Here is a 16,010-nt window from a genome sequence, read left to right on the forward strand (position 1 = left end):
TTAAAAACCTCCCTTTTGGGGCATCTGGGTGGCTCAGTAGGTTAAAGCCTCTGTCTTTGGCTCAGGTCATGATCTCAGGGTCCTGGGATGGAGCCCCGAGTCAGGCTCTCTGCTCAGTGGGGAGCCTGCTTCCCTTCTTCTCTCTCTGCCTGCCTCTCTGCCTACTTGTGATCTCTGTCTGTCAAATGAATAAATAAAATCTTTGAAAAACAACAACAACAACAAAAACCTCCCTTTTTCCTTACCCCCAGCTCCCAAGTATATAATCAGCCCGTGCAGCAGCCCTTTCTGCCCACGTGTCCTGTCCCCATACTTTAATAAAACCATCAATTTGCGCCAAAGACGTCTCAAGAATTCTTTCTTGGCCATCAGTTCAGGACCTCACCCAACCAAACCTCACCTTATTCCAAAACATCATATAACACATACAAATCTCCACATTTTCTCATTTTACTCTCATAACTGGACCCCACGTATATGTATTTTTCTATATAAAGGTGATAAAACTAAAACTAAGAGAGGATAAGTTATTTGTCTACCTAATTAATCGCCATCGGTTAATAGAATTTAGCAAGTGGGGCACCTGGATGGCTCACTCAGTTAAGCCTCTGCCTTCTGCTCACATCCTGATCTCAGGGTCCTGGGATTGAGCCCCGAGGTGGGCTCCTTGCGCAGCGGGGAGTCTGCTTCTCCCTCTTCCTCTGTTCTCTCTCTCCCTCACAAATAAATAAATCTTTTTAAAAATTTTTGTTTGATACAAATCAAAACCACAATGAGATACCACCTCACACCAGTCAGAATGGCTAAAATTAACAAGTCAGGAGATGACAGATGCTGGCGAGGATGCGGAGAAAGGGGAACCCTCCTACACTGTTGGTGGGAATGCAGGCTGGTGCAGCCACTCTGGAAAACAGCATGGAGGTTCCTCAAAATGTTGAAAATAGAGCTACCCTATGACCCAGCAATTGCACTGCTGGGTATTTACCCTAAAGATACAAACGTAGTGATCCAAAGGGGCACGTGCACCCGAATGTTTATAGCAGCAATGTCTACAATAGCCAAACTATGGAAAGAACCTAGATGTCCATCAACAGACGAATGGATAAAGAAGATGTGGTATATATACACAATGGAATACTATGCAGCCATCAAAAGAAATGAAATCTTGCCTTTTGCGACGACATGGATGGAACTAGAGGGTATCATGCTTAGCGAAATAAGTCAATCGGAGAAAGACAACTATCATATGATCTCCCTGATATGAGGGAGAGGAGATGCAACATGGGGGGTTAAGGGGGTAGGAGAAGAGTAAATGAAACAAGATGGGATTGGGAGGGAGACAAACCATAAGTGACTCTTAATCTCACAAAACAAACTGAGGGTTAATGGGGGGGTGTGGGGGGTGGGATTATGGACATTGGGGAGGGTATGTGCTATGGTGAGTGCTGTGAAGTGTGTAAACCTGGAGATTCACAGACCTGTACCCCTGGGGATAAAAAGATATTATATGTTTATGAAAAATTAAAAAAAAAAAAATTTTTGTTTGACAGAGAGAGAGCAGGAGAGCACAGGCAAGGGGAGCAGCAGGCAGAGGGAGAGGGAGAAGCAGCCCCCCACTAAGCAGGGAGCCCAATGCAGGGCTTGATTCCAGGACTCTAAGATCATGACCTGAGCCAAAGGCAGACGCTTAACCAACTGAGCCACCCAGGTGCCCCTCAAATAAATAAATAAATAAATAAGCAAGAAACAACCTTCTTGAGATATTAATACAAAAGTATTAACCTTCATCCCCTCTGGAAGAAAAGACATAAACCAAAATATTGATGGCAATGACTCATGAGAGGTGGGGTTATCAGAACTTATACTCTAAGGCTGTAAATTTCAGGCTTTTGTCCTTTTCCAAGGAATATGTGATATTTTGTAGTCAAAGGATAAATGTTTTTGGTTCATTCTTTTTTTTTAAATTATTTTATTTTATTTTCGGGGGCTCCTGGGTGGCCCAGCTGGTTAAGCATCTGTCCAGTCAATTATTTGTGTTACCCCTCTACCCCCACTGCCCACCAGATTCAAATTTTGAAATCCTAATCCCGATTGTGATGGTATTAGAAGGTGGAGCCTACGGGATTCATGAATGGGATTAATGCCCTTATGGAAGACTCAAGATAACTCCCTTGCCCTTTACACCAGGTGAGGACACAGGGAAGCGAAGGCCCTCTTTGAAGGAGAAAATGGGTTGTGTGCAAACCAGTCATGGGAAATCATAAAAAATGGAGTTGGGAGGTTTTGGCAGGAGCTCTCATGCCTTACCATTCACAGTTGATTACAGACCCAACAGGAATAGAGGGACTTGGGGTGCACTTGGCACTTTTTATTATCTGTGTTACCAGACACAGGTTCTGCTGGCACCTTACTCTCAGATTTCTCAGTCTCCAGAACCATGAGAAACAAGTCTCTGTTATTTATAGGATTTGTTATTTAAAGCCTGACCAGACTAAGACACAAGGTTAAAGAAGATGAGAAGCAATTAACACTAGCTGCAAGCATTTCCTGACTATTAACTATACCAGACACTGTACTAAGTGTTCTACTTTTTGTCAGTTTCACCAAAACTCAGTATTTGGCGTCAGTAGCACTCCTTTGCAGAGTAAGAGGCTGAGATGTCTCAAGGTCTCACAGTTACTATTGATGGTTTTAGATTTGTGTGATTCCAAAGCCAGGATCACGATCACAGCTTTCTACAAGCAAATGGAAACATTCTTTGCTGCTGAGCGCCCCCAGAATGCATATTTGAGGGAAGATCCCTCTATGAGTCAGGGTTCTCCAGAAAAAAAGAACCGATAAGATATATACATAAGAGGAAATCTATTATGGGAACTGAGTCACATGCTTATGGAGACTGAGAAGTCCCAAGTCACTTCTGTTTGTGAGCTGGAGGACCCTAAAAGCTGGTGATATAATTCAGCTGGGTCCTAAGGCATGTGAATTAGAGAGTTGATGATGGAAGTCTCCACTGAGTTTGAAAGCCTGAGAACCAGGAGCACGTTTTTGTTCACGGGCAGAAGATGGATGTCACAGCTCCAGCAGAGCCAGTTCCCCCTTCCTCTGCCTTTTTGTTCAGTCTGGGTCCTCACTGGATTGCATGATACCCACTCAATTTGGAGGGCCGTCTGCTTTACTCAGATCACCCATTCAAATGCTAATCTCTTCTGGAAACACCCTGGCAGACATATTCAGAAACAGTGTTTTAGCAGCTACCTGGGCTTCATTTAGCCTAGTCAACTTGACACATAAAATGAACCATCACAATCCCTAAGGAATTAAATAACTTAAAAATGGCAGGACCCTCTCTTATCGAGGATGGGGGTAAACACTGCACGATCAGATGTTGCCACTAACATTCCAAACGTGTGGCACCTTCTCAGAAGCAGCATTTATTCATTAATGTTTAGATCATAAAAGTATGGAAATACTATGGCTAGAGGTATGAAAAAACTGCATATGAGGAAAATAAAGGGCTATAATATGTATATAAGAAATACTGTGTCAGGTCATGGGTGTTTTTCATGATTCTTTTAAAATTTTATTTATTTATTTGTCACGATGAGAGAGAGGGAGAGCACAAGCAGGGAGAGTGGCAGGCAAAGGGAGAAGCAGGCTCCCTGCTGAGCAAGGAGCCTGATGTGGAACTCAATCATCATGACCTGAGCTGAAGGCAGCCCCTTAACTGACTGAACCACCCAGGCATCCCTTTCATGATTTATTTTATTTTATTTTCCTAAGCTTTTATTTATTTGACAGAGGGAGAGAGATCACAAGTAGTCAGAGAGGCAGGCAGAGAGAGAGGAGGGGAAGCAGGCTCCCTGCTGAGCAGAGAGCCCGATGCTGGGCTTGATCCCAGGACCCTGGGATCATGACCTGAGCCGAAGGCAGAGGCTCAACCCACTGAGCCACCCAGGTGCCCCCCTTTCATGATTATTTTATTTTATTTTATTTTTTATTTTAAAGATTTTATTTATTTATTTGACAGACAGAGATCTCAAGTAGGCAGAGAGGCAGGTGGGGGGTGGGGGGGGGTAGCAGGCTCCCCGCTGAGCAGAGAGCCCTATGCGGGGCTTGATCCCAGGACCCTGGGATCATGACCTGAGCCAAAGGGGCTTTAACCCACTGAGCCACCCAGGCACCCCCCTTCATGATTATTTTAAAGCAAATCCCGGAATCCTATCTTATCTGTGAATGTTTTGGTGTTGATCTCTAACAAATACTTAAGAAAAAAAAATCACAATGCTATTATCACACCTAACAAAATTAATAATTTTTTTAAAAGATTTTATTTATTTATTTGTCAGAGAGAGAGACAGAGAAAGGGCAAGCAATGGGAACAGCAGGCAGAGGGAGAAACAGACTCCCTACTTAGCAAGGAGCCTGATGTGGGACTCTATCCCAGGACCTGGGATCATGACCTGAGCCAAAGGCAGATGCTTAACTGACTAAGCCACCCAGGTGTCACCAAAATTAATAATTTTTTAAAATCACCTAATCAGTAACCACATTTTCCAAAATGTCCCTAAATTTTTTTTAATAGTTGATTTGATGGCATCATAATTCAGCAGTGCGTTATGTTTCCTTGTCTCTCCAGTCTCCTTTAGTCTAGGCCCCCTGTCTGCTTTTTTCTTTGTTAATTATTAGTTGACCAACTGGGTGGTCTGGACATTGGCATGGTCATGATGAGCACTGGTAGTGGTGATGAGGCATCTACACGTGGCTTCTCAGGTCTACATCAACAAGGGAGCCTAGAGCAGAAGAGAAGGGACGTGTCAGATACTATTACCTGTGTGATAAGCACACTCCCAGTGTGTGGCAGCTTCCTCACCTTAGCAAGTAGGACTACCCAAACTGAGAATATCAGTATCACCATGACCCCATAGGCTCCGTGATCTCTTTCTTGCTGGAATATCCCAGCTAGTCTCCCTACTCAACTCTTGCTCCTCCAGCCTGTTAACTATGGCACAGACAGAGGTTATTCATCCAACATGCCATCCTGATGTGTTCCTCCCCTGCTCTAAAACCTTCCATGACTCCCTATTGCTCTTCATGGAGGTTTGGCCTCCTTATCAGACTCCAGTTCCTTCAGGATCCCTCCCCTTCCTACCTCCCACCTTCATCTCTTCCCACTCCCCACCTGACGTCTACATCCAGCAGTTTGGATTTTCTTCTGTTTTCTATTGAATTTCTCTCAGCTCTTCTCACTCACCTCTAAATTCTTGTGTACATTTGTGCTTCTCTCTGGTAACAGTTGCCACCTTTGCATCCAAACAGACCTTTCTGGTATATTAAATGTTTGTGGTGCTTTTGGAGTCAGAAGAGGGAATGAAATGACACATGGTCTTATGTTAAACTCTTGAAGTACCTTATGGAATGTATTCTCCCAAGAGTAGGCTTGAAAACATGAAATTAGGGATTTTCACACAGCTCTTTGGGGTTAATGTCAATGAGAATGCCCACAAATTTCCTTGGTTTTCTTGGTGCCCATGACTGGGGCAGAACAAATAGGCAATTGGTCTGAGCAGTGAAGCACCCCCCTTGTTTCCACATTGTCCCAAGGAACAATGGGCTCCTGTACACATTCTTAGCTATTCATTTAATTTGGTTTTCACAGTTCTCACATGTGTTTAAAAACAAACAAACAAACAAACAGGGGTGCCTGGGTGGCTCAGTCGGTTAAGCGTCTGCCTTCGGCTCAGGTCATGATCCCAGGGCCTGGGATACAGCCCTGCTTCCGGCTCCCTGCTCAGCTGGAAGCCTGCTTCTACCTCTCCCTCTGTCTGTGGCTCTGCCTACTTCTGCTCTCTCTCTCTTTTTGTCAAATAAATAAAATATCTTTAAAATATAAACAAACAACAACAACAAAAAACCCCTTGGGTTTGTTAATAAAGTTTTACCCAGAGATGTTTTGCCTGCATAACACTGTGATGTGGTCTACAATTTTCTTTATATTATTTCTGCCCGGTGTGATAGAACATGTGTTTTGGCTTTGGTCCACCGCAGGGCCAGTATGCCCCTCCCTTACCACATACACACTCCTGGGGTAGCAAGGAGATTTAATCAAAGGCAACTCCTTTGGGTGCCTGACTGGCTCTGTCAGTAGAGCATGTGACTTATGATCTTGATCTCAGGGTCATGAGTTCAAGCCTCACATTGGGTGTTGAGCCCACTTAAAAAAAAAAAAAAGCAACTCCTACAAGTGCTTCAGCTATCTTTCACTCTTCTGAACCCTAGAGGTTTCTGCTCATTAACATAATTGACATTAGAATGAGTTTTTCCATTGATACTATGAGTGATGTTTAAAATGTATGGATTAAGCTTTGCACAGTGGCAGGCAGTATTGTAGCCAATGAGGTATATCTGAGGCGTGATTATTGCTCATCAAAATGTATGGATTAAAAAAACTAAAAACGAAAAATAAATAAAAATAAAATAAAATAAAATGTGTGGATTAACTAGAATTGGTTTAGAGGTGTCTTTACCCTGGCATTAGTAAAGTATAAAAATCTCATGAACCCTTCACCTTCCATACTCAAGACAGCATCCCAGATTTGATTCTTTTTTTTTTTTTAAGATTTTTAAAGATTTTTTTAAAAGATTTTATTTATTTATTTGACAGGGAGACAGCAAGAGAGGGAACGCAAGCAAGAGGAGTGGCAGAGGGAGACGTCTCCATCTCAGGACCGTGGGATCATGACCTGAGCCAAAGTCAGACACTTAACCCACTGAGCCACCCAGGTGCACCTGGAAGGATGCTCTAAATTCTTGGACTCTCCTGAACAGTAAATGTGTCTTTGTTATTCTTGAGCATCTTGGATCACTCCTGAGTTTATGCTAATGAATGAGATTACTCCAGACGGGGGCTGGTCACTAGAAAGACCAACTCTGTGATTAGAAGATGGGGACTTTGAGCCAGCCCAGCCACCAGCAAAGGGAGGGAGGCTGCAGATGGAATTTAACCACATGGCCAATATTCAATCAATGATATTTACAAATAACCCCTGAAAACAACTTTGGACACCAAAGCTCAGTAAAGCTTCTTGGTTGGTGAACACACTGATGTGCCTGGGGGGGTGACATGCCCTAGGTTTCCATAGGGTGAGGTCTTAGAGAAGCTCTGTTTAGCATCCTCCCAGATCTTGTGCTATGTGTCTCTTTATTTGTATCCTTCATATAACTGTAGTCACAAATATAACTTTGTTTTGAGTTATGTGAACCGTTCTAGTGAACTGTTGATTCTAAGAGGGGCCATGGGAACCTCTTGAATTCATAGCCTGTCTGTCATAAGTATGGACAACCTGAGGACCCCACTTGAGGCTGACATCTGAAATAAGGGCAATCTTGTTGGACTTAAATCTGTGCCTTTAAGCCCACGAAGTTAGTGACAAACACCTTATAAGTAATAGATGCTTGCTACCTTGTTCTCTATCTCCTGCTCACTCATGGAACAGAAAAGCGCTCTTTCTCTAGCTCATTGTGTTGGCCACCTCTCCATACATCCCATGCCTCTCTCACCTGCCACCCCGCTTCTGGGATCTGTAAGTAATAGATCCTGTGATTTGACTTCCTTTGTGTGTGTGTGCATTGAAACTGTGCATTCAGTCATGACAACCGCATGGTTTTCACTTCCCCAAACTGGGAGCTCAGGTGTTGAAAAAGCTACTTACTGATCCTCTGTGGATGGTTTGTGTCCCCTCATTCACCAGGTCATAATCTGCATTTTCTTAATTTAGTACACTGGCTCTAGCTTCTCAACACATTTTCCAATCCCGAAACAGTGTCATACAGACATGAAGATGATGTGTAGATCAATGGGATAGAATTAAGAATTCAGAAATATACCCATACATTTACGATCAACTGATTCTCAACAGGGATGCCAAGACGATTCAATAGGGGGAAAGAACAAACTTTTCAATAATGATGTTGGAGTAATTGGATAGCCACATGCGAAAGAATGAGGTTAGATACCTGACTAACACCATATACAAAAACGAACTCAAAATGGAGTATGGACATAAATGTAGGAGCTAAAAATATAAAACTCTTAGAAGAAAATGCAAGGGTAGATAGGTGACGCTTTCTTAGCTGCAACACCAAAAACAGAGTAACAAAAAAGAAGACAGGTGAATTGACCTCATCAACATTAAATACTTTTGTGGTTCAAAGGACATCATCAAGAAAGTGAGAAGATAACTCACAAAATAGGAGAAAATATTTCCAAGCTATCTATCCAATAAAGGAATTGTATTACCATAGGTGAAAAATTAACTTGATAGTAAAAAGACAACCCAGTTTTTAAAAGGGTAAAGGATAAGAACAGACATTACTTCAGAAAAGATTTATAAATGGCTAGTAAATATGAGATAATATGTGCAACATCATGAGTCAGAAATGGAAATGAATGGGATGCCTGGGTGGCTCAGTTGGTTAAGTGGCTGCCTTCGGCACAGGTCATGATCCCAGCATCCTGGGATCGAGTCCCACATCGGGCTCCTTGCTCTGTGGGGGAGCCTGCTTCTCCCTCTGCCTCTGCTGCCCCTCAGCCTGCCTGTGCTCTCTCTCTCTCTCTCTCTCTCTCTCTGGCAAATAAATAAATAAAATCTTTTAAAAAAATGCAAATGAAGACTACAGTGATTAGTAGCAAATGAAGATACAGTGATACAGTCAGTTAAGCACCTGACTCTTGATTTAGGCACAGGTCAACATCTCTGGGTCATGAGACTGGGCTCTGTACTGGGCTCCTTCTCTCTCTCCCTCTCTATTTTCCCTGCCCACCTCACTTGCTCACACTCTCTCTACCCGCATCTCAAAAAAAAAAAAAAAAAAAGCAAAACTACAGTGAGATATCACCTACTAGAACGGCTAAAATTAAAAAGACAGTAGCAAGTGTTGCCAAGGATATGGAGAAATTGGAAACTTTATATACTGTGATAAGAATGTCAATAGTACAAGCACTTTGGAAAACAGTTTGGCAGTTTATCAACAGATTAAACATATAGGGACCATATGACCCAGCAATTCTACTCCTAGGCATAGATCCAAGAAATATGAAAATATATGTCCACACAAAAATGTGTACATACATACATTTATTTATTTATTTAAAGATTTTTTTTCTTTAATATTTTTATTTATGGGGTGCCTGGGTGGCTCAGTGGGTTAAAGCCTCTGCTTTCAGCTCAGGTCATGATCCCGGGGTCCTGGGATCGAGCCCCACATCGGGCTCTCTGCTCCGCGGAGAGCCTGCTTCCTCCTCTCCCTCTCTGCCTGCCTCTCTTTCCTGCTTGTAATCTCTGTCTGTCAAATAAATAAATAAAATCTTTAAAAAAAAAGATTTTTATTTATTTATTTGTCAGATAGAGAGAGAGCACAAGCAAGGGGAATAGCAGGCAGAGGGAGAAGCAGGCTTCCTGCTTCCTGGGATCTAGTCCCCTGATGTGAGACTAGATCCCAGGGCCCTGGAATCATGACCCAAGCTTCAGGCAGTTGCTTAATGGACCGAGCCACCCAGACGTCCCTAAAGATTTTATTTTTAAGTAATCTCTACAACACCCAATGTGGGGCTCAAAGCTATAATCCTGAGATCAAAAGTCACATGCTTCACTGAATGAGCCAACCATGTGCCTCCAAAATGTGTACCATTTATGCTAAAGGCAAGAAGCCAGTCACAAAAGACCACTTATTGTATGGTTTCGTTTGTAAAAAATGTCCAGACTAGGCAAATCTACAGGTTAATATTTGCCTAGGGCAAGAGGTGGGGAGGATAGAGAGCGACTCCTAAGGGCACAAGATTCCTTTTTGAGATGACAAAAATGTCCTAAAATTAGATCCTGGTGATGGTTGCATAGCTCTGTAAATAGGTTTAAAACCACTAACTGTATACACTTCAGACAGATGAACTCTATGGTACATAAATTAAATCTCAATACAACTTGTAGAAAGCAAATCTGGTAGCAAGGTTACGGTAGAGTAGCTAACTTTGACCTACCCAGTATTCTTGATGGTTTCCGACACCTCCCGACAGGAACCCAATAGCCATGGATGGGCAAGCTGGCTTAGGTCCATGTGCAGTACAAAACACCCAGCCTGCTAGTGCTGTGTGCCATCCTTTTTTCTAACATATGCTAGGAGGTTCTAGTGGTATGTGCCATTTTTTTTCCTAATGCTGGAGGGGGAGTTGGTAATTATTGTGAATAAGAGATACATAGGGGTTATAGTGAGCTTTCCTCTACTTCTCTGAGAATTTGAAACTAAGGAAGCCAGACAGAATATAAAACATCATAATGATGAAAGCATACATATATAAAAACAGCAGAGAGAGTGAGCCAACACTTACAGTATAACTGGTAGTTAGGACCACATTTTCTTTCTTCCTTTTTTCTTATTGTGGTAAAATATACATTACATGGGGCATCAGGCTGGCTCAGTCAGTAGAGCATGTGACTCTTGATCTCGGGGCTGTAAGTTTGAGCCCTACGTTGAGTATAGAGATTACTTAAAAATAAAACATTAAAAATATATAATACATAGAATTTACCATTTTAACCATTTAAAAATATTTTATTTAACAGAGAGAAAGAACACGCAGGGGGAGGGGGAGGCGAAGGGAGAAGCAGGCTCCCTGCTGAGCAACGAGCTGGATGCAGAGCTTGATCTCAGGACCTTGGGGTCATGGCCTGAGCCCAAGGCAGATGCTCAGCCAACTGAGCCACCCCGGTACTCCAGTGGCTCTTCAACCACATAGGGGTTGGTGCCTTCAGCTCAGGTCGTGATCCCAGGGTACTGGGATAGAGCCCCGCACTGGGGGCCCTGCTTGTGGGGATCCTGCTTCTCCCTCTGCTCCCACTTGTGCTCTCTCTTGCTCTCTCCCTTTCCAATAAATAAATAACATCTTAAAAAAAGAAAGAGAGAAAGAGAAAGAAAGAAAATCCACATATGAGTCCTGGCTTCCCAAAAACTTAACTACTAATAGCCAACTATTGACAGAGGCCTTACCAATAATACAAATAGTTGATTAACACATATTTTAATGCTGTACGTATTATACACGTGTTCTTACAGTCAAGTAAGCTAGAGAGAAGAAAATGTTATTAAGAAAATCACGAGGAGGGGCGCCTGGGTGGCTCAGTAGGTTAAAGCCTCTGCCTTCGGCTCAGGTCATGATCCTGGGGTCCTGGGATCAAGTCCCGCATCGGGCTCTTTGCTCAGCAGGGAGCCTGCTTCTCTGTCTCTCTCTGCCTGCCTCTCTGCCTACTTGTGATCTCTGTTGTCAAATAAATAAATAAAATCTTAAAAAAAAAAAATCATGAGGAAGAGAAAATACATTTACGGTACTGAACTATATTGAAAAATTTCTGTGTATAAGTGGACCCGCAGTCCTGAAACCTGTGTTGTTCAAGGTCAACTGTACTGCTCCTCCTGACCTGGCTATCTCTCTCTCAAGCTCCTCTCTGGCCCAGGGCAATAGGATTCTTCTTCACTTGCATGCCACATCTCCTGCTTATCTACCTGAAAATGCCAAATGCCTTCAGGAAGCATCCATAACTCTGCCCCTAACCCTGGGTTGAAGCCAAGGACCCTTCCTCTCTGCTCCCATCTCCTTCCGTGCTTCTATTACTATTTGCTGAGTACAGTGGCCTCCTTTATATACTCTTTACTCCTGATGTCCCATGTACATGTCCTCATCATTGAGGGCGGTGCTATGGCCATTCATGTTTTATAGACACGAAGACCGAAACTCAGACACTAAACTGCTCAATGTCACACAGTGAGTTAGAGGAAGCACTAGATGGGAACCAGTTCTGATTGTGTGAAAACTGAAGTATCACAAATATAATTTGTAACCTGATTTCTCCTTTCCTTAGTCCACTGGGTGAGTGCTCCTTCCTTCCTTCCTTCCTTCCTTCCTTTCTTTTCTTTCTTCTTTCTTTCTTTCTTTCTTTCTTTCTTTCTTTCTTTCTTTCTTTCTTTCTTTCTTTCTTTCTCTTTCTTTCTTTCTTTCTTTCTTTCTTTCTTTCTTTCTTTCTTTCTTTCTTTCTTTCTTTTTTCTTTCAACACTTTACTCTCTCACATCACCTCCTCTGCAAAGCCTATCCTGTTCCTTCCTTTACCCCAGCTGAGTTAGGTGTCTTGCTTGGGGCTTCCATAGTCCTGGCAGCCCCAGGGAAATATCCTTTTAAAATCTCAATTCTAATGTCTCTCTTGAAAAAAATCATGAGACTGTCAACACAGTCTCCATGGCAACAATAAGAGTCTAGTACTATCTCCTCTGCAGCTTGAGATGGGGCACCTACTCCATTTCCTTGAAGACCTCACCCCATCCCCTTACATCGCCCCTGCCCCCATCATCCATGTGCTGTTTTCTGTCTGAAGCCCTTAACCCTTGGGAGTCTGATGATGTGTTTCTGATGATTCTTTTGCCCCTTGACAGCGACCCCTGGAAATGAAAAATGGTGTGTTGTAATTTTTCATCCAGCCACCTCTGATATATTCAACATGTCACATAAAGTGACAGAACCAAAGAAGTTCTTAGTCAAAGTAAAGCTTTACATCCAAGGCATTGGTCACCTGCTGTTGAACACACTAGGGGGCATGACTGCTATCTTGACTCAGAGCAAAGCAGCATCTTCCTCTTGGCTTGGTGGCAGCCACACAGACAGGAAAAAGCCAGTCAGCAATGGAGGTGCCTTTCTCTCTAGTGGTAGATGATTGGTTGTATACTTCCCTCTGCTATAATGGGAACCCCGCCTTGGCTTCTGTGCAGGAAAAAGTTAACATAGCAGTCCTGAGTTTGAATATCCTTAGAAAAGCCTGCGGACAAGCTTAGCCCTTGACTGGGAATCTGGATTTGGGGAGAGTTTCCTTATTCTCAGAATTGATAAGACTGGCCCATCATACCTAAATTGTTTGTAGGAACAATATAGTGTATGCTGAATACCTGTTTTCCTTCTGGGAGTCTGGAATTCTGGCACACGTTAGGGAGAGAATACGTGTGACCAGTGTCCAAGAACTAGTCTGGGTATCATTCCACTGTAATATATCATACCATGAGTAGGAGTCAAGTGATATTTCCTAGAGAGTCACTGCATCTAGGGTGGGTCTTGGGGACATCTGACACAGCTTCTCTCTGACTGTCCGGATTCTTCCCTGAAACCTTCTTACCTGGTTACTACACCTGGGAGTGATCCCTCCCTGTTCACAGTGAAGCTGTATGTGCAGACCTTGGAAACAGGGACTTGCATCAAATCCAGCCTCCGTTTGGCAAGACGCAAGCCCTGGGAAATGGCCCCTAGTTACAAATTGTTTAATCTTCTTGGCTGGGACTTAATTTGATAGGTTCAGCCTCCCTAAGAGTGTAGGCTTAGGTGGACCTGGGTTTGAATCCTAGCTCTTGACTCTTATCTTCTGGGAGCTTGTTTCTTTATCTGTAAAATGAAATTAAATTGGGTTTAATTTGATGGATTTAGGCAAAGTAATACACATAGTAACTATGGAGCAAATGGGAACTTCTTTTTCCTGATTTTTTTTTCTTTTTTTAGGTAATCTGTCCCAGTGTGGAGCTCAAACTCACAACCCTGAGACCAAGACTCACAGGCTCCACCAACTGAGCCAGCCAGTCTCCCCAGCAAATGGGAACTTTTATTATTGTTTTGATGATTGGTATAAAATCCCTCTCCCCAAATAGACGGGAAGCTTCTAATTGCTCTCTACATCTCTCCCAGGGCTGAACTCTTGTTTACACAGAGTAGGGGCTGGAAACTCCGCTGAAAGGGTCATGTTTACTCTGCTGTGAAAGACATGACTTTGTTGCCAAAGTAAAAATAATAAAAGTCATCATTATAATTTTTTTTAAAGATTTTATTTATTTATTTGACAGACAGAGATCACAAGTAGGCAGAGAGGCAGGGAGAGAGGGAGGAGGAAGCAGGCTTCTCGCAGAGCAGAGAGCCGTAAGCGATGCTCGATCCCAGGACCCTAAGATCATGACCTGAGCTGAAGGCAGAGGCTTTAACCCACTGAGCCACCCAGGTGCCCCCATCATTATAATTTTAAAAATCACATTTGAGTGCTTACTATGTGCTATGCATTGGACCAATAATTTGCTTAATTAATTTCATTTAATCCTTCAACAACCCGGTAAAATACGTTCTGTTATCACCATGTTGAAGATGAGCGAATGAAGCTTAGCATAATTGTGGCCTCACACTCATAGGGGGCAGAGCTAGGATTCAAATCCAGGTTTATCACTCAGGTCAGGCCCACAGAATAAAATACAATGGACTGGGTGACTTCACAATAGCAGTCAATTTTCTCATGGTGTGGAGGCTGGAAATCCAAGATCAATATGCCAGCATGGTCAGTTTCTTTTCTTTTCTTTCTTTCTTTTTTTCAACTATTTATTTATTTATTTGTCAGAGAGAGAGAGAGAGAGACAGAGAGAGACAGAGAGAGCAAGAGCAGGGGGAGTGGCAGGCAGAGAGAGAAGCAGGCTCCCCACTGAGCAAGGAGCCTGAATTGGGGAAATCCCAGGACCCCGGAATCATGACCTGAGCCGAAGGCAGCCGCTCTGACCTACTGAGTCACCCAGGCGCCCAAGGTCAGTTTCAGTTTTTGGTTAGAAGTCACTTCCTGGTTATCTCCTGTCCCCCAACCCCCGTGCATGAGTGTAGGGAGAAAGTGAGAGGGGGCTCCCTGGTATCTTTTCTCATAAGGACACAAATCCCGCCTGATGAGAGTCTTACCCTTATGACCTCGTTTAACCTTAATAAATTCCTTAAGAGGCACGACCTCCAAATATAGCTACACTGTGGGTTATAGCTTCACCATATGAATTTTCCAGGTGGAGGTGGTGCACATCCAATCTGTAACAATGGATCTGTCTAATAGCAGAGTCTGCAAAGAAATAATCACAAATTAGTCAAAACCTCTTATTTGTTTTTGTTCTCTTAAAGATTTTTTTAAAAATTTATTTGAGAGAGAGAGAATGAGAGAACTTGAGAGGGGAGAAGTCAGAGAGAGAAGCAGACTCCATGCTGAGCAGGGAGCCCAATGTGGGACTTGATCCCGGGACTCCAGGATCATGATCTGAGTAGAAGGAAGTCGCTTAACCAATTGAGGCATCCAGGCACCCCGTTCCTTTTCCTGTTCCCTTTTTTTTTTTTTTTTTTAATGATTTTATTTGGGCGCCTGGGTGGCTCAGTGGGTTAAGCCGCTGCCTTCGGCTCGGGTCGTGATCTTGGGGTCCTGGGATCGAGTCCCACATCGGGATCTCTGCTCAGCGGGGAACCTGCTTCCCCCTCTCTCTCTCTCTCTCTCTGCCTGCCTCTCTGTCTACTTGTGATCTCTCTCTGTCAAATAAATAAATAAAATCTTAAAAAAAATGATTTTATTTATTTATTTGACAGAGTGCACAAGCAAGGGGAGGGGCAGGCAAAGGGAGAGGGAGAAGCCGGCTCCCCGCTGAGCAGGGAGCCCAATGAGGGGCTTGGTTCCAGGATGTTGGGATCATGACCCAAGCCAAAGGCAGACACTACCTACTGAGCCACCCAGGCTACCCCAAAACCTCTTAGTTGTTCTGATAAATTTTTTCTATATTGGGAAGGATGTTGGGGTGGGGTGAGTGCTTAATTTGCTTCACTTGGTCATAAATTTTAATTCAGGGACGCCTGGCTGGCTGGCTCATTCAGAAGACCATGCGACTCTTGATCATGAGTTCCAGCCCCATACTGGGTGTAGAGATTACATAAATAAATAAACTTAAAAAACAAAACCAAAAACAAACCTTTAGTCCAAATAGGGCTGCCAACTTTCCAGAAGTCTAGGAGCCTACCTCCCCATCGGGCATTGGTGGGGAATACTTGCAAGGGTTCCTGAATTTAGAAGTCCCGCTGAACTTGGGCTTTACCCTAACAGGGAAAGAATTTGGAAGAGTGAAGGAAAAAAAGACAAAAAACAAAAGTAGTTCC

This window comes from Enhydra lutris, unplaced genomic scaffold (assembly GCF_002288905.1).
Source record: "Enhydra lutris kenyoni isolate GAN:26980312 unplaced genomic scaffold, ASM228890v2 scaffoldscaffold73, whole genome shotgun sequence".
Taxonomy (NCBI): Eukaryota; Metazoa; Chordata; class Mammalia; order Carnivora; family Mustelidae; genus Enhydra; species Enhydra lutris.